The 19,690-nt window shown below is 40.9% G+C and overlaps 1 long non-coding RNA gene across 1 annotated transcript; it reads right to left on the reverse strand.

Moving 5' to 3' along the window:
- Positions 1–1,032: 1,032 nt before the first annotated feature.
- On the reverse strand, positions 1,033–19,646 carry LOC133239772 (uncharacterized). Its single transcript, XR_009733954.1, has 2 exons — positions 19,557–19,646; positions 1,033–18,864 (listed from the first exon to the last, which is right to left on the reverse strand). It is a non-coding gene; the product is annotated as an uncharacterized LOC133239772 (long non-coding RNA).
- Between the last annotated feature and the right edge of the window lie 44 nt (positions 19,647–19,690).

Consider the following 19,690-nt stretch of genomic DNA (forward strand, 5'->3'; position numbering starts at 1 on the left):
GAGCGCTGGTCCTTTTAGTTGGAAGGAATTTTCACGGATTTTTACAGACTGCTCTCTGGGTGCTATGCTTATTGATACTAGGTTAGTAATTGATAGGTCTCTTCAAAGATGGAGCTAGGAAATACTTTTTTAAAAAAAGAAAGTTCAGCATGAGTTTATACTGATAACTTGTAATGAAATATTATTGGAGAGTTTTTATTTAAAATTTTAGAATTTTTGTTTCTTCTCATACCGAAACCTTATGGTATACAGACATTACATAATTTCAGAATAATATCAGTATCATTACTGAAAGCACTGTAAGGTTTCTTTGTATTTCTTATGTCCTTAGGATGCATTTCACCAAGGATGTGCAGTCAGATTGCTGTGTTTTAGAGTTAAGCACTCCTCTGTTTGGTTTAACTCAATACACAGTGTAGGTTTGTTTTTCATTTTGATTTTGAGGAACGACTTAAAAATATTTTTTTGTTTAAATTTATTTTATAATCATGTTTAACAACTTGATATGTATGACAAGGTACATTGAGAGGAGTCTAGTTTCTGGACTGTGTTTGTGCTTAGTCCCTCATTTGTGTCTGACTCTTTGAGACCCAATGGACTGTAGCCTGTTAGGCTCCTGTGTCCATGGGGATTCTGCAGGCAAGAATACTGGAGTGGGTAGTCATGCCCTCCTTCAGGGGATCTTCCCAACCCAGGGATTGAACTCAGGTCTCCCGAATTTCAGGCAAATTATTTACCATCTGAGCCACCAGGGAAGGCCATGAATACTGGAGTGGATAGCCTATCCTTTCTCCAAGGGATCTTCCCGACCCAGGAATTGAATCGGAGTCTGCAGCTGGATTCTTTACCAGCTGAATCCTAACCTTATTCTTTCCTTCCCTTGGGGGTAGTTGTTTTTTTTTTAAAGCTTTTTGTTTATCCTTCCATTAAAAGTTATAGTAATTGTAGAAAATGTCTATATAATATCTGTGTATAGCTATATATTCTTCCACGCTCTTTTGGTATAGTGTCATACTGTTTGTTTTCTCTACCTTGTTTTTTTTTTTTTTACTTAACAATATATCCTGGCTATTTCATAGTAGCACTTATAGATAGTATTCCTCAGAATTTTTTTTAAATTGTGGCAAAATATACATGTTGCACTAGTGGTAAAGAAACTGCCTGCCAATGCAGGAGATGTGGGTTCGAGCCTAGGGTTGGGGAGATCCCCTCGAGGGAGGGCATGGCTTCCCAATCCAGTATTCTTGCCTGGAGAATCCAATGGACAGTGGAGTGTGACAGGCTACAATCCATAGTGTTGCAAAGAGTTCGACATGACTGAAGTGACTTAGCATGCATGTACACAAAATATATATAACATAAAACTTACCATTTGAATCTTTTCTTGTTTGTTTTTTGGCATGCCATGCAGTTTGTGGGATCCTAATTCCTCAACCAGGGATTCAACCCAGTCCCCAGCAGTGACAGTTCAGAGTCCTAACCATGAAACCACCAAGGAATTCCCCCATTCCAGTCATTTTTAAGTGTGCAGTTCAGTGGCATTAAGTACAGTCACCTTGGTATGTCATTACCACTATCCTTTACTTTTTCAGCTTCTGAAACTGAAACACTACCTATTAAACACTAATTCCCTGTTCTCCCCTCCCCTCAACCTTTGGCAACCACCATTCTACTTTTTTTCTTTCTCTCTGAATTTGACTACTCCAGTACCTCATTTAAGTGAAATCATAAAATATTTGTCCTTTTGTGATTGGCTTATTTCACTTTGTACAATGTCTTCAAGATTCATGCATGTCGTAACAAGTGTCAGAATTTCCTTCCTTTTTAAGACTGAATAATATTTTGTTGCATATTTATGCCCAACGTTTAGTTTAATCATTCATGCATCAGACACTTGAGTTCCTTCCACTTTTTGGCTATTATGAATATAGCTGCTGTGAATACAGATGTATAAATATTTGTTCCAGACATTGCTTTAAATTTTTTTTGGTTATTCTCAGAAGTGAAATTTTAGGATAGCATGATAATTCTGTTTAATTTTTTGAGGACCCTCCGAACTGTTTTGTATAGCAGCTGCTCCATTCTACATTTTTGCTAGCGATGCACAGGGGTTCCAGTATCTCTGTATCCTCACCAACACTAGTTATTTTCTGGGTTTTTGTTTTGGAATAATAGCCATTGTATTGGGTACGAACTTGTCCTCATTTTTTAGTTCAGGTCCTACTGCAGGACACTTGCTTTTGAAAGCAGAACTTGCTATTGAGGTCCTTATTCATCTTTGTAGGGCCAGCAGGTAACATAGTACCTAACACATCAGATCAGATGAGGTCAGATCAGTCACTCAGTCGCGTGCGACTCTTTGCGACCCCATGAATCACAGCACACCAGGCCTCCCTGTCCATCACCAACTCCCAGAGTTCACTCAGACTCATGTCCATCGAATCAGTGATGCCATCCAGCCATCTCATCCTCTGTCATCCCCTTCTCCTCCTGCCCCCAATCCCTCCCAGCATCAGTCTTTTCCAATGAGTCAACTCTTCGCATGAGGTGGCCAAAGTACTGGAGTTTCAGCTTTAGCATCATTCCTTCCAAAGAAATCCCAGGGCTGATCTTTAGGCAGGCAGGGTAGGGAGTTCTGAGATATCATGGAAACAAGCCACAAATATGTTCCCTCAGATATCCACACATTCTTTCCTCTTAAATGGCAAAATGTGCATCGACTCCTATACTTGCAACAAAGTAAATGATTTTTGGAATTAAAAAAAAAAAAAACTCTTTCTGTGCTAAAAAAAAAAAAAAAAAATGAAATCCCAGGGCTGATCTCCTTTAGAATGGACTGGTTGGATCTCCTTGTAGTCCAAGGGACTCTGAAGAATCTTCTCCAACACCACAGTTCAAAAGCATCAATTCTTCAGCGCTCAGCTTTCTTCACAGTCCAACTCTCACATCCATACATGACCACAGGAAAAACCATAGCCTTGACTGGACGAACCTTTGTTGGTAAAGTAATGTCTCTGCTTTTGAATATGCTATCTAGGTTGGTCATAACTTTCCTTCCAAGGAGTAAGTGTCTTTTAATTTCATGGCTGCAGTCATCATCTGCAGTGATTTTGGAGCCCAGAAAAATAAAGTCTGACACTGTTTCCCCATCTATTTCCCATGAAGTGTTGGGACCGGATGCCATGATCTTCGTTTTCTGAATGTTGAGCTTTAAGCCAACTTTTTCACTCTCCTCTTTCACTCTCATCAAGAGGCTTTTTAGTTCCTCTTCACTTTCTGCCATAAGGGTGGTGTCATCTGCATATCTGAGGTTATTGATATTTCTCCCGGCAATCTTGATTCCAGCTTGTGTGTCTTCCAGGCCAGCGTTTCTCATGATGTACTCTGCATAGAAGTTAAGTAAACCGGGTGACAATAAACAGCCTTGACGAACTCCTTTTCCTATTTGGAACCAGTCATAGGTAACTGCTAAATAAATGTTTGAGTGAGTTAATGAACTTCATAAACTGTGAATTCCAGAAGAGGTGGTGGTAGTCGTGTAGAGGTTGTAGAGCTGTACCCAAGCACATGATCTCCTGGAATTGTAAGTAGCTGTGAGTTTGTTGGGGTTAGTAATGGTAGTCCTGACAGCAGTACCAGAGATACCACTTTTCTGTGAACACCAGTGTTTTACTTGGCCCTTTTTTTTTTTTTTTTTTTTTGGAGCAGGGAAAGGTCAAAGTGACTTGAAGCTTTCAACAGTATGTGTTTACACTTGTAAGTAGTATAGTAAAGTAAAGGACTAAAACAAACCCGCTTTCTTATCTCTAGACCTCTCATTCTCTTTCTGCCTAAATAATCATCTCATCTCCATCTTTGCCTGTCAAATTCTAATGGTTATACTTGATGGATCCCTCCAGGCTTCTCTGTCAGTGGGATTTCCCAGGCAAGAATACTGGAGTGGCTTTGCCATTTCCTCCTCCAGGGAATCTCCCTGAGCCAGGGATTGAACCAGAGTCTCCTGCTTGGCAGGTGGATTCTTTACTACTCAGCCACCAGGGAAGCCAAATCTGATACATTAATTAATAGGAAAAAAATAGGAAGAGATAGTAAAATACTATATATGGTATCATCCTGTTTTTGTTGAAGAAAGGAAGTGTATTCATGTTCATGTAGTGTAAGTGATCTGGAAAGATTTTTGTCAAGACCAACAGTGATTGTTCTTGAATTAGCACAGTTTATTGTGTTTTCTGTGTTTTTCATTTAATGTTTGTGTTTTCTGGTTTTTTTTTTTTTTTGTAAGAAACACATTGTATTTTTAAAATAGTAAAATTAGTGCAGAAACTTTATTTTTAAAAATCCCAGCTGTCCTTTTTTGTCTAGCTCCCAGTTGCAGTGTCTAAGACTTAGTAACTTTTATTAAATATGTTTTTATCTGAATGACTGAAACTTAAGGAAGAACTTGGTAAATGCCATAAATAGGCATATAGTGCTGAGAGGATTCAAAGAGAAAGAAAAGGATCATGTGTGGAAAGGATCAGTTGCAGATGATGTTTGAATTGACCTTGAAAGACAGAGTTTTCTGTTGTTTTGTTTTTAAGAGGATACTATAATTTAATACTTCTTTGTACCCGTGATTAACATTTTGTGGATAGGCATTTGAGGAAATGAAATTTCTTTGATTGTATTTATTCTTTAAACTCATGGCTTATATTTTTAGGATACGTGCATTATCCAGCAGACTGACTTATTATCTTCTATTTGGGTTAGTATTATTACGGTGGCTTTCCCTAAGCAAACAACAGCCTGGTGAAGTGGATTGAAGAGCCTATTGTGTGATAGGGAAAGCAGCCAGGAATTAGGAAACTTCTGAATCGAAAAGTGTGGAAAATACACAAGTAGTGGAGAATTAATTGCATTTAGTGATTTCTGACTTGAAGAAAAAATAAGCTTTTAAAATTTTAATTGATTATCTTGCATTTTAGATCACTTTAAAAGAATGCCTTAAATGCTTATTGTAAAGTATTAATTGTGATGAATTTGGTTTGTAAAGTTTTATCTTTTGAGTCAGACTATAATTCACAACCATTCATGATACTTGAAATGTTAAAAGTACTTCCTGAAGAAAAGTCAGATTTTATGGGCTGCTCCAGGAGCTCCCCTTTGACTTAAGATAAATATACTCCTGTGATAAAGTCATATTTCTGCAAACTAGCTCACTGAACTAATATTGGAAGGTATTTAATATGCTGTCATAAGACATTAACAAAATAAATTTGTAAAAGAAAAGCAAATCTATGGGACTAAAGGTATTTTACAAACAGAACTTTTTATATATTCTATATAAAGTAATTCTTAAAGTTTTAGACCTTTTCTCTTTAGAATTTTATTCTGACAAAAACGTTTTCAAAGGTCTTATTTTACGTCACTTAAAATTATTCTAAAAAATTGTTTAAAAGAATTTCTTACTCTAATTTGGATCTAAAATAGAATGAATACCATTTTTGAATTTTCAAGGCCATTCCACATTTGATTTCACATTTAGTAAATTTAGTCATAATATTCCCAAACCCAGTAGGATACAGTTTCTGTGGTTCTCAGACCCTTTGTAGAGTGACAGAGATTGGAATTCTGAATCTCACGAGTCAAATTTTGGCCTTTGACTCTGTTCCCCTTTCACACTCCTTGCTAAGCTTGGGCTGTTGCTATGCTTGAAGGCTTGTCAGCTAGCAGGTTCCTATGGTAACAGGAATGGAAATTTCAAAGAAGAAAGAGAATAGGAGCACAAAGGCTTGGTTGATTTGAATTTGAACAAAAAATAGAAGGTTCCGTGTCTTGCACCTTTGTTGAAGGAACCAGAAATTTAATATTAGAAAGTTATTTTTGAGTTTGTAAACTTCATATACCCTGGTCTTAATTTAGTGAATAGAAGTGCTGCTGCTTAGGGAGTACTCAGTAAGAATCTTCTAAAAACTTTATCAGCTGAAGAGTCTTTTCTCCTCCTTTATAGAGCTTTGATAGTCTGTGTTCCTTATATATATTCTCAACTTGGCAGTATGCTGGCTAACATTTAATTTTTACTTTGATGAAGTTAAAAATTGTGAAGAGTTCTAATCAGGGCAGTTTGCTTATTTGAAAAATATTAATGTTTTTTGTTTTGACATAATTGTATTGAGGTATGATTTGTATACAGTTAACTGTACCCATTGAACAGTGTTCAGCTTGAGTTTTGACAGAAGTATATATCTGTGAAACCATCATCACTATCAAGATATCATACATTTCCATCACCTCAAAAGCTTCCTAGGGATCTTCCCTGTGGCTCAGACACTAAAGAATCTGCCTGCAATGCAGGAGACCCAGGTTCGATTCCTGGATTGGGAAGATCCTCTGGAGAAGGGAATGGCAATCCACTCCAGTATTTTTGCGTGGAGAATCCCATGGACAGAGAGCCTGGTGGGCCACAGTCCGTGGGGTCGCACAGAGTCCAACACTACTGAGCGACTAACACTGCTGCTGCTGCTGCTAGGTCGCTTGAGTCATGTCCGACTCTGTGCGACCCCATCGACGGCAGCCCACCAGGCTTCCCCGTCCCTGGGATTCTCCAGGCAACTGACACTACTACGCTGCAAAAGCTTCCCTGTGCCCATTGTAGTCCACCCCTCTGAGTTGACTCCCTGCAGAAACAGCCACTGATCTGCTTTCTGTCACTGTGGATTAGTGTGTTCATTTTCTAGAGTTTTATATGAATGTACTTTTTTATGTCTGGTTTCTTTCACCCAGAATTGGGATTTAGATTTTAATGCATGTTTTATTTTGCTTCTTAAAAACACCATTCCAGTTGACAATTGACTTTTTCACTTGGTAGTTGATTGCGCACAGGGAATTGAGCAGGGTTCCTGGTGCCCATCAAATAGGCCTTCTGCAGCTTTATTAATTTGTAACTCTTTCCTAATCTGTTTTTAAGCTGTCATTTACTAGGAGCTGTATCCTATTTTATATATTCTTATTTGTATATGTTGTTGTTGTTCGGTCGCTAAGTTGTGTCCTACTCTTTGCAACCCCATGGACTGCAGCATGCCAGGCTTCCCATCTTCACCATCTCCCGGAATTTGCTCAAACTCATCTCCATTGAGTCTGTGATGCCATCCAGTCATCTCATCCTCTGTCATCTCCTTGTCCTCCTGCCCTCAGTCTTTCCCAGCATCAGGGTCTTTTCTAGTGAGTCGGCTCTTCACATCAGGTGGCCAAAGTATTGGAGCTTCAGCATCAGTCCTTGCAGTGAATATTCAGGGTTGATTCCCTTTAGGATTGACTGGACTGGTTTGATCTCCTTAATACTTCTGTATATATTAACACCATTTTATAGAGGAAAAGCTGAAATTTAGAGAGGTTACAGAGAACAAACTGGTTAATAAGCTCAAGGGCTCTGGACAAGAATGCCAAGGTTGAACTCTTGGGACTGTCTTTGTAGCTCTGTGATCTTCGGCGAGCTACTTAGCTTTCTGTGTCTTCTTTTCTTCACATTTATTATCAAATGGTATGACTAATGATAGTACCTGCCTTATGGGATTGTTGAGAAGATTAAGTTAGGTGTGTGAAGCACTTACAGCACTGCCCAGCCTGTAGTGAGTGTCCATCAATGCTAGCTGAGCCACAGCACAAGATACTTAGAGCTAGTGAGTGACAGAAGCATACACTTAAAGCCTTATACTCAGTGCAAACAGCACAAAATGGTGATTCAAGTCAGTTTTATAATTCATGATGGGGCTCACAAATGCAGGTTTTACTAACATGGTAACATATCAATATCAGATTAGTTGGTATTGTATAGTTGAGGACTAAGCAAGTTTGAGACTTACTTAAGGCATACATATGCTTGTATGTATGATGTCTATACATACATCAGCATGTGAATATAATGCATTTTTAAGCTTTGAAATTTTTTTTTTTTTTTTTGGTGGCACTGGGTCTTTGTTGCTGTGCACAGTCTTTCTCTAGTTGTGGTTTAAGAGCTTCTCCGTTGCAGGGGCTTCTCTTGTTTCAGGGCACAGGCTCGAAAGTGCATAGGCTTCAGTAGTCATGGAGCGTGGGCTTAATAGTTGCAACTTGCAGGCTCCAGAGCTCGGGCTCACAAGTTGTGGCCCACTGGCTCAGTTGCCATGTGGCATGTGGGATCTTCCCAGACCAGGGATTGAACTGGTGTCCCTTGCATTACAAGGTGGATTCTTAACCACTGGACCACCAGGGAATCCCTAAACTTGAAAATAGTTATAGACTCACAGGGAGAAGGCAATGGCAACACACTCCAGTACTCTTGCCTGGAAAATCCCATGGATGGAAGGAGCCTGGTAGGCTGCAGGCCATGGGCTGGCCAAGAGTCAGACACGACTGAGCGACTTCACTTTCACTTTTCACTTTCATGCATTGGAGAAGGAAATGGCAACCCACTCCAGTGTTCTTGCCTGGAGAATCCCAGGGACAGGGGAGTCTGGTGAGCTGCCATCTATGGGGTCGCACAGGGTTGGACACGACTGAAGCAACTTAGCAACAGCAGCAGCTCAGGAAATTAAAGGAGTGTAGAAATTCTATATACTGTAGCTAGTTTCACTGGGGGCGGGGGGCTGGGGAACTGTGCCTTGCTATCTTATGTAGCCATTAGTATCGAAACTGGGACCTTGGACTTCCCTAGTGGTCAAGTGGTTAAGAATCCTCCTGCCAGTTTGATACTGGGGGCACCAGTTTGATCCCTGATCCAGGAAGATCCCACATGCTTTGGGACAGCTGAGCCCAGGTACCACAACTACTGAAGCCTCTATTCCCTAGAGTCTGTGTTCTGCAACAAGAGAAGCTGCTGCAATGAGAAGCCCGCACACTGCAACTAGAGAGTAGCCCCCACTCACTGCAGCTAGAGAAAGCCTGCACTCAGCAGTGAAGACCCAGCACAGCCAAATAAATAAATAAAAAGTTTTAAAGGCACAGGTGATCTAAAAAAAAAAAAAAAGGAAAGTTATCATAGGTATACTCTTTAGCCCGTTATCATATTTCACCCGTTTTTACATGTACTCATTTTTGTGTCTGTATATGCACATGTCCATGTATTTTTATTGTCTTTGCATTTGTATCACATGTATAAGTTCATGGAGCCATCACTTTGGTTAAGATACTGTGGAAATTCCCTGGCAATCCAGTGGTTAGGATTCTGTGCTTCCACTGCAGGGGGCACGAGTTCAGATCCCTGGTTGGGGAACTGAGATCCCACAAGACCCCCAGTGTGGCAAAAAGAAAACAAAACCCCAAAATGATACAGAACTGTTTTTATCACCACATCTTTCTTGTGCTTCCTTTCTCCCTACCACTCTTTCCTGTTCCCAGGCAACCACTAATTTGTTCTCTGTCCCTATAATTTTGTCAAGAATGTTATATAAATAGATTCATACAGTGTATAATCTTTTGAGATTGACTTTTTTCGTTTAGCATAATACCTTGAGACCCATCCAAGTTGCTTCATGTACCAGTAGTGACTGTTTTTAATTGCTGAGAAGTATTCCGTTACAGAGATGTTCTGCAGTTTGTTTAATCGTCCACTGAAGGATACTGAGTTGTTTCCAGCTTTTTGCTATTGCAAGTAAAGCCGCTCTGAACATTCATGTACAGGTTTCTGTGCAGACGTAAATTTTCCTTTCATGTAAATAAATGCCCAGGAGTGTGATTGCTGGGTTGCAGGATAAGCATGTATTTGAATTTTTAAGAAACTACTCAGCTATTTTCCATAGAAGTTCTACCATTTTACATTCTACCAGCAGTGTATGAGAGACGTATGTTCTCAGCATTCTTACCACCGTTTGGTATTTTCACTGTTTTTTATTCAGCTTTTCTCAGATGATGTGATATCTTACATGATTTCAATTTGCATTTCCCTTATGACTAATAATATTGAACATCTTCATGTGCCATTCATGTATCTTCTTTGATAAAATGTCTGTTCATGTCTATTGTTCATTTTCAGTTGAATTGCTTTTTACTTTTGAGCTTTGAGAGTTCTTTATAGATTCTAGATACAAATCCTTTGTTGGAAATATAGTTTGTAAATAGTTTATTCTAGTCTGTAGCTTACTTTTTCAGCCTTTTAACAAAGTCTAGGAGACTAGAAGTCTTAAATTTTAACAAAGTCCAGTTTACCAAGTTTTTTTCCTTTTAGGGACTGCATTTTTGGTGTCGTTTCTAAGAATTCTTCAGTGGGTCTGCAAATTCTCTGAAGTTTTATAGCTTTATGTGTCTCACATTTAAATCTATGATCAATTTTGAGTTAATTTGTATCAAGTGAGTTTCATTTTTTTGCCTGTGAATATCCAATAGCTTAAGCACCATTTGTTGGGAAGGCTATCTATCCTTCCACCATTGAACTGCTTTTGCTTCTTCCTTAAAAATCAGTTATCTGTCCTTGTATAGATTTATATTTGGGTTGTCTATTCTGTCTTGTTGATCTTTGTGCCTATTTCACCACCAATACCACAGTGTCTTGATTTTTGGAGCGCCAAAGAATTGATGCTTTTGAACTGTGCTGTTGGAGAAGACTCTTGAGAGTCCCTTGGACTGCAAGGAGATGCAACCAGTCCATTCTAAAGGAGATCAGTCCTGGGTGTTCTTTGGAAGGAATGATGCTAAAGCTGTAACTCCAATACTTTGGCCACCTCATGCGAAGAGTTGACTCATTTGAAAAGACTCTGATGCTGGGAGGGATTGGGGGGCAGGAGGAGATGGGGACCACAGAGGATGAGACAGTTGGATGGCATCAGCAACTCAATAGACATGAGTTTGAGTAAACTCTGGGAGTTGCTGATGGACAGGGATACCTGGCTTGCTGCAATCCACGGGGTCTCAAAGAGTTGGACACGACTGAGCAACTAAACTGAACTGAATATTAAGTAATCCGGACTTCATAGAATTGGTTTGGATTAGTTCTCTGCTGTTTTCTGGAAGAGATTGTGTAGAATTGGTATCCCTTTAAAATTGTTAGATTTTACCAATGAAAGCATCAGGCCTGAACATCTTTGTTCAGGAGATTTTAAACTACAAATTCAATTTGTTGAATCGTTACAGGACTGTTCATATTATCAGTTTCATCTTGGGTGAGTTTTGGCAGTCTGAGGAATTGGTCTACTTCATCTAAATTGTCTGGTTTATATGCATAGAGTTGTTTGTAATATTACTTAGGTATTTTTAACATTTTTATTGGAAAGTGAAAGTTAGTTTTGGTTGTGCTGGGTTTTCATTGCTGTGTGCAGTCTTTCCCTAGTTGCAGAGTGTGGGGGCTACTCTTTGTTTTAGGCTTTTCATTGTGGTGGCTTCTCTTGTTGCAGAGCCTGGGCTGCAGAGTGTGTGGGCTTCAGTAGTTGTGACACATGGGCATGTCACTCTGAAGTATGAGGGAATTTCCTGGACCAGGGATTGAACCCATGTCCCCTGCATTGGCAGACAGATTCTTAACCACTGGGCCACTAGGGAAGTCCTTCCTTATTATATTTTTAATGTCAGTACGGTCTCTAGTGATACCCTCTTTTTCATTCTTGATATTGGTAAAGTTGTGTTTCTCTGTCTTAAATCATTTGTACTAGAACCTTATCAATTGTACTAAAGTTTTCAAAGAACCAGCTCTTGGGTTGTGTGATTTTTTAAAAAAACTGGTTTTCTGATTTCAGTGTCATTGACTTCTCTTCTTTGTTATTTCCTTTCCTTTGCTTGCTTTTGCTTTATTTTGCTCTTTATGGTCATTATGAATAACACTGCTCTGTTATGAACATTCATATGCACATTTTTGCTTCAGTTCAGGTCAGTTGCTCAGCCGTGTCCAACTCTCTACGACCCCATGGACTGTAGCATGCCAGGCCTCCCTGTCCATCACCAACTGCCAGAGGTTGCTCAAACTTCTGTCCATTTAGTCGGTGATGCCATCCAACCATCTCATCCTCTGTCATCCCCTTCTCGTCCCGTCTTCAATCTTTCCCAGCATCAAGGTCTTTCCCAGTGAATCAGTTTTTCCCATCAGTTGGCCACAGTATTGGAGTTTCAGCTTCAGCATCAGTCCTTCCAATGAATATTCAGGACTGATTTCCTTTATGATAGAGTGGTTTGATCTCCTTGCCGTCGAAGGGACTCTCAAGAGTCTTCTTCAACACCACAGTTCAAAAGCCTCAATTCTTTGGCACTCAGCTTTCTTTATAGTTCAATTCTCACATCCATACATGACTACTGGAAAAACTACAGCTTTGATGAGACGGACCTTTGTTGGTAAGTAATGTCTCTGCTTTTTAATAGGCCGTCTAAGATGACCATAACTTTTCTTCCAAGGAGCAAGTGTCTTTTAATATCATGGATGCAGTCAGCATCTGCAGTGATTTTGGAGGCCCCCAAAATAGTCTGTCACTGTTTCCATTGTTTTCCTGTCTATTTGCCATGAAGTGATGGGACTGGATGCTGTGATCTTAGTTTTCTGAATGTTGAGTTGTAAGCCCACTTTTTCACTCTCCTCTTTCACTTTTCATGCAGAGGCTCTTTGGTCCTTCTTTGCTTTCTGCCGTAAGGGTCGTGTCACCTGCACATCTGAGGTTATTGATAGTTCTCCCAGCAATCTTGATTCCGGCTTGTGTTTTGTCCAGTCTGGCATTTCACATGATGTACTCTGCATAGAAGTTAAATAAGCAGGATTATTTTTGCTTAGACATGATTTAAAATTATTTGGGGTATATTCCTAGGAGTGGAATTCTGGATCACGTGGCAGTTTTATGTTTAACTGCTTGAATAGTCACCAGACTGTTCTCCATAGTGGTTGCCTCATTTTACATTCCTATCAGCAAATTTTTTTTGTACCTAGTCCAGCAATCTTACTCTCTTATGTAGTCGATAGTTCATTTATATATAATGCAATTGGTGATGTACTTGGGTTAATATCTGCCATCTTATTATTCGATTTCAGTTTTTCCAAACTGTTTTTCTTGTTCTCTCTCCTGTCTTGACTTCTTTTGTATTATTGTATTTCTCTCTCTGATTACCTAGTTAGTTGTGCATTCTTTTATTGCTTACCCCAGAAATTATGATATGTACTCTTGACTTACAGTATTCTAATACAAATAATAACTTGGATCACTCTCCCATTAGTGTTCCTCTGACTCCTGCTTTATCATTTTATTATTACACATAATTATTTTGTATTTTATATGTCTCTTCAGGCATTATTTTTTGTTTTTACAGAGAATATTCATTTCTGTTTTCCCACATCTTCCTATTTATTTAGGGGCTTCTAAGACGCTCAAAGCATTTTATGAAAGAGTTACACATTTCAAAGTTTGTTGATATTTCTAGAAAGCCATTCACATGTAACATATTTATTAAGAACATGGGGTTTACAGTCCCATCTGTAACACTTTGAGTCTCAGTTGCCTCATGGAAATATAGGGAATAATATGTTAAATACAGTAATATCTACCTCATAGGTGGTTGTGAAGATTCAATGAGAAAATAAAGTTAAGCCTCGTACTAGAATGCCATACACAAAGAAAAATTTCATTATTCTGTTGTGGCAAGTACATAATTCCTGAGGTTTAAAAAAGAATTGTTCTTATATTCTGTATTAGAATCATCATTTTGTCGTTTAAACATTGATTTTCAAAAGAACATGTTTCCTTTCCTAAAGTTTCCCCCTTCATTTTTTTCTCTTTCATCCATCTAATCCAATTATCTATGTCCCAAGGAATATTGATACTAGAATCTGTGTTTCAATAATAGAAATGTGTTACCGTAATAGAAGCAGCTTAGCCAAGACCGTCAAGTTCACCTTAGAGCCATTTGTAGAATTAAAACAAAAATTATTTGTGTAGAAAACAAACAACCCATTATTTCTATTTTCAGCCACAGAAGGCAGCCCATCTGTTGTTTATCTAATCTTGATTCAGAAACATACAAAAATAGAACAATAACATCATATCTAACTTATAATTTTAGTTTCATTTTCTGATAACAGTGTTTCCCCTTCACCAGACAATAACAGAAGGACCTGACAGAGGAGCACAGAACTAGAGAAACACTGTTTATGTGTTTAAAAGACAAACTAGAGAAGCATTGTTTATGAAAGGACCATAAGGAAATGGGAATGTGTTGCTCTTCCAACATTAATGACAGCAAGTAATTCTCTATGAATATATAGTATATACTACTAATCTTTTTTTTTTTTTTCTGCTACTAATCTTTAAAGTTGGTAAGTATCCTGCCTGTGACTTCCTAGCACCAAACTGATTTTTCCTCAACATTGTTCAGTGCCTGTCATAGAGGGAAAGAGGGAGAGTTACTGAAAAAATATTCAAAGTCTCTTATAGGAAAATATTTTGAAATATTATATTTTAGAAGTATAGACTATTAAATTTATTTTAAAAGTATTCATCCTATTATGTACAGGCTGTAAAATGCTATCAAGGGGCACTTTTGGATAAATACTTTAAAATATACGAGTCATTTTGGCCTGTGTGAAACAGACTAAATAGCCTAAGCCATGAGTTCCGTTTTAGTCTTAACTCAGATCAACTGGTGGTGGTGGTGGTCATTCGTTAAGTCGTGTCGGACTCCTTGTGACCCATGAACTGCAGCACGCCAGGCTTCCCTGTCCTTCACTATCAAAGAGCCCTGTCTTTTTCACTATCAAAGAGCCCTGTCTTTTTCGGCTACTGTTGTAAATCCCGTAGACTAGCTGATAAACAACAGAAAGTTGTTTCTTGTAGTCCTGGAGGCTGGGGAGTCCCAAGATCATCAGCAGGTGCCACGTCTGGTGAGTCATGTTTCCTGGTTCCTAGACTGCCTGCTGCTTCTCCCTGTCCTCGCAGCACGGGAGCCCATTCCTTCCTGGCCTGACCCCTCCCAGAGTGCCTGCCTCCTAGGATCATCACCACGTGCGGGGTGAAGTTTGAGGGCCCATAAACTGTCAGCCCATTGCAGTCCCTAAGTATACTCTGCATTATTTCAGTCTTTTGAAATAATTCGAGCTTTCCTAATAGCCCAGTACATGTTCTTTTTGTTATATGTTCGTTGGGCTCTTGAAAATAATATGTATCAGTGGGAATGCAGTGTTCCGTGTGTATCAGTTACATCAGGTTTGTCACTCATGTAATTCAGATTCCAGTAGCCACATTGAGTAAAAGCAGAAGTAGGTGAAATTACCTGTAATATATTTTATTTTAACACACCCCAAATATTGTCATTTCAGTGTGTAATCAACATGATAAAACCTAATGCAATAGTTCACGTTCTTTTTTTCATGCTAAGTCTTTAAAATCCAGCATGTGTTTCAGGCTTGCAGCGCATCTCATTGTAGAGCCAGCCACATTTCAGGTACTTCATGGTTGCAGGTGACTACGTACCAGGGAGCCCAGTTCCAGGAGAGATGTGTCTTTAACGTCTCCCACTGGGATTATGAACTCGGCTGTTACTCCTTTTCTATTTCTGTCAGTTTTTATGTATTGATATTTTGAGGTTATGTTATTAGGTACATTCAAGTTTAGAATCCTCATCTTCTTGCTAGACTGAACTTGTATCAGTATGAGATGTTCTTTTTTATTGCTAGTAATGCTTCTTTCTTTAGACACTATTTGACAGTGATGTTGCCACGTCAGTTTTCTGTCCGTGTTAGCTTGGGTATCTTTTACCTTCACCTGTCTAAAAGACCTTCCATCTTAACATGTACCTCTGAATAGTGTATAGTTTTCACTGGAATCAGTTTGAGTATTGGCTCTGTTTATAATGTTGATATTTCAGTGTGTAGACACCATGTTGCTGTGTGATTTCTGTTTGTCCCACCTAGTCTGTGTTCTTTGCTCTTGCCTTCTTTTAGAAGTATGAAGTGTTTCTCTAGTTCTGTGCTCCTCTGTCAGGTTGTTGGGTGTACATTTGCAGACACAGCGTGTGTTTTACATTCAAGTCTAACTTAGTACTCTTACTGCCTCCCTGACACGACTGTTTCCTCCTTGTCACTGTCACACTTTAAACGGTTAGATATATTTTTTGGCATTAACATCATTGTTTTGTAGAGTTAGTATTTACCCTCACAGTTACCTCATTGTTGGTCTTTACTTGTTTTTTATATTTCCATCAGAGACTACTTTTCTTTTTCCCAAAGCACTGCCTTAATATTTTTTTTAGTTCATGTGTGTGGGTGATGAGTTGTCTCATTTCCATTTGCCCTCCAAGTCTCTATTTTGCTTTCACTTTCGAAGAGAGTTTTTGTTGGATGTAGAATTCCAGGTTGGTGGTTATTTGTTTTTCAGCATTTTACAGATGCCAGTCCATTATCTTCTGACTTCCTTGTTCTTGGAAAGTCAGCTCTCAGTGTTGTTGTGCCGTTAAAAGCCACACCCTTTTTCCTCTGAGTGCTTGAACATTTGCTTCTTGCCTTAGGCACCCACAGAGCTGCTGAAACCAATGTGTGGTTTTCATTTTTGACTCAATGGTCTGATTCTTGAACCAACTCTTACCACTGTCCCTGTCAGTCAGTTCAGTCGCTCCGTGTCTGACCCGTTGCAACCCCATGGGCTGCAGCACGCCAGGCTTCCCTGTCCATCACCAACTCCTGGAGCTTGCTCAAGCTCATGTCCATCGAGTCGGTGATGCCATCCAACCAGCTCATCCTCTGTCGTCCCCTTCTCCTCCTGCCTTCAGTCTTCCCCATCATCAGGTTCTTTTCCAATGAGTCAGCTCTTTGCATCAGGTGGCCAAAGTATTGGAGCTTCAGCATCAGTCTTTCCAGTGAATATTCAGGACTGATTTGCATTAGGGTTGACTGACTGATTGGATCTCCTAGTAGTCCATGGGGCTTTCAAGAGTCTTCTCTGACTCCCCAGTTCAGAAGCATTGATTCTTTGGCATTCAGCCTTCTTCATGGGCCAACTCTCACATCTATACATGACTACTGGAAAAACCATAGCTTTGACTAGATGAACCTTTGTTTGGCAGAGTAATGTCTCTGCTTTTTAATATGCTGTCTAGATTTGTCATAGGTTTCCTTCCGAGGAGCAAGCATCTTTTAATTTCACTATCTGCAGTAATTTCGGAGCCCAAGAAAATAAAGTGTGTCACTGTTTCCACTGTTTCCCCATTTATTTGCCATGAAGTGATGGGGCTGGATGCTATGATCTTCATTTTTTGAATGTTGAGTTTTATGCCAGCTTTTTCACTCTCCCCTTTCACTTTCACTTTCACTAAGAGGCTCTTTAGTTTCAACCCCTGGAGGCATTTCTTATTCCCCTTTCTGTCTTTTCTCCACCACGAGGGTCCCCATTTATAGTTTTTAACAACATAGTTTAACAACAGATTCCTTCAATACATTCTATCCCTTTTCCCTCTTATATATATATTGTAACCGATCCGTCCTTCAGTTCACTGATCGTCTCTTCAGCTACGTCCAATCTGATGTTAAGCCCAGAGACTGAGTTCTTAAATTCAGTCACTGTTATTGTAAAGTTCTAGATTGGTTTTGATTCTCAGAAATTTTTCCTTTTGTCAAGTATATTTTTGAACAGGTGACATTTGCATCTGATACCTCTAGCATACCTCTGATACGCTGATATATATCTCATACCTCTGGATCTGGTTCAGTTCTTTTTCTCTTGGTCCTGTTTGTTGTTACACCCTCTTTTGCTTGTTTGGTTGCATGTTGGACATTATGTTTGGAAAACCCTAGAGGTTCTGAGTGATGCTGCATTCTCCAGAGTTTCCTCTGACGCAGACCTCCAGTGGGGACAGAGCTGTCTGTTCACTCAGGGCCTGAGGGACTTGAGGCTTGGGGGTCCTTTTAAGCTCAGTCTCAGCAGCCTTCACCCACCTTCCCCCCCGACCCCAGGGAGGAGCTTTCCAGCGTCTCCAGTGTCTGGAAGCCTGGGGTGCCTCCCAGGGCCCCGCGTTCTCGGCAGGTCCTGAAGCCCACCGTCTCTCCTGAGCACCAGGAGGTGACTGATAGTCAGCGCTCAGCCGGTTTGGGCAGAGTGTTGGGTACGTTTTCTGATATCCGGACTGACTCGTCAGGCCTGCGCTTGACTTTTTGTCTCCACAGCCCAAGGAACCCTCCAGAGCTGTGTTAGCCAGCCCCCTCTGCTTGACTTTTTCCCTTCCTTTTCTTCACAGAGTCAGCTTTGCTCAGATGCCCCGAGGGAACGAGCGGCCCTCTCAGTCTCCAGCTCCCTCACTGAGCTTCGCTTTTGTTTGAAATCTTGGATTGTGGCTGCCTAAGGACCTCTTTTAAACCTTATTTAGCTTTTCTAGCTCTTGGTAGGCTGACCTACAAGATGCTTGCGTCTGTCACTGGAAGTGGAGACACCCTGGGGGGGGGGGGTCTTCTGTCATCTGAAGCCACATGTAACAGTCACAATCATTGTCTTGATCAAGTTTATTTGATACCAGGGAAAACAAGAACCAGGGGTCCTTGCTTGGTACCCATGGTTGTGTTTCTGGTCAGAGTCCCCAGCTTGCCTGGGCTGTTTCAGTGCCACGTGAACTTGGGAAGGAGGTGGAGCAGGCAGCCCACGCGGCCTGGAGACAGAGGAGCCGGTCTCCCCTCTGCCCTTGCCCCTGGCGGCCCAGGGCAGGCCTTGCATTGCCGGGCTGCTGGTGGTGGAGGCCAAGGCTGAGGAGGGAGGGGTTACGTGACCTGTATTCTGTGACATGGTCACATGTGGGTTTTCTTTTTCAGTTTGAAAAAATGACTGCTTTTAGTCTTCCCTCCAGTTTCACTTTAAGGTGGAAAATGAAGATTTTATTTGTAAAGTTGAGCACAGTGACCTTACAGTCTTTTTGAAAGCAACAGTTGATGTTTTAAGAACACATCTCAGAGAACTCCAGTAGATAAAGCTAAAAAAAGAGAACGTGTTCAGGGTGAACTGCGGGCAGGACCCCAAACTGTACCCTGTCTCTCCCAGAGTGTGTAATTGCTGAGATGGGTGGATATAGGACCCAAAGCACCCTGGGGACCGAGGTCCTCAAATGACAGCAGAGGGCCGGGCTGAGCCAGGAGCAAGTGGCCTGTGCCCTGGCGAGTGGAGAACCGCGAGGGTGGGAGTGGAGCCAGGAGAGGGGTGGGAGACTCAGGCGAGGTCTGGGAGGTGCTGGCTGTCGCGGCTCGAGGCAGGGACACCCCTGAACCTCCACCATGCAGTCCCCACGGGGCAGAGTCGTCTGGCAGCCGAGGGTCGAAGTAAAGAGGGCGAGTTCACAGCAGGTTGAATGAACCCCTGTACCCACTGTGGGTTCATTTTAAGTGCCTGGAGTGAGGTTGGTCAAGCCCTTGCTGAGCTCGAGTGAGGGAGTCTGACAGGGAGGACTGAGCTCAGGGTGAGAGTGAGGGGCAGCTAGCGTGGTGAGTCCTTCTCAGCTGAGTGGGTTCTGGGGACGCCCTTGAGTTCAGGGCTGCCCTTTCAGTAGCCTCACTGGAGGCTTGTTTGGGGGGTAGAGGGGGCAGAAGCCCACTTAGAAGACGTGCTCATTCCCAGGGGTGGTGGTTTCTGAAGGAGTTTATACTGGTTGGTTCGACTGTGACCCAGTACCTTGCAGGGTCGTGTTTGACAGGGGGCCTGAGCTGTGGGCACAGCCTGCCTTCTCCTGCACTGCGCACTCAATTGTTGACTTTTTGGCAGCCCCTCCCCCCTCTCTGCACCCTTGACAGTGGACCTGAGCCCAG

This window comes from Bos javanicus, chromosome 27, assembly GCF_032452875.1.
Source record: "Bos javanicus breed banteng chromosome 27, ARS-OSU_banteng_1.0, whole genome shotgun sequence".
Lineage (NCBI taxonomy): Eukaryota > Metazoa > Chordata > Mammalia > Artiodactyla > Bovidae > Bos > Bos javanicus.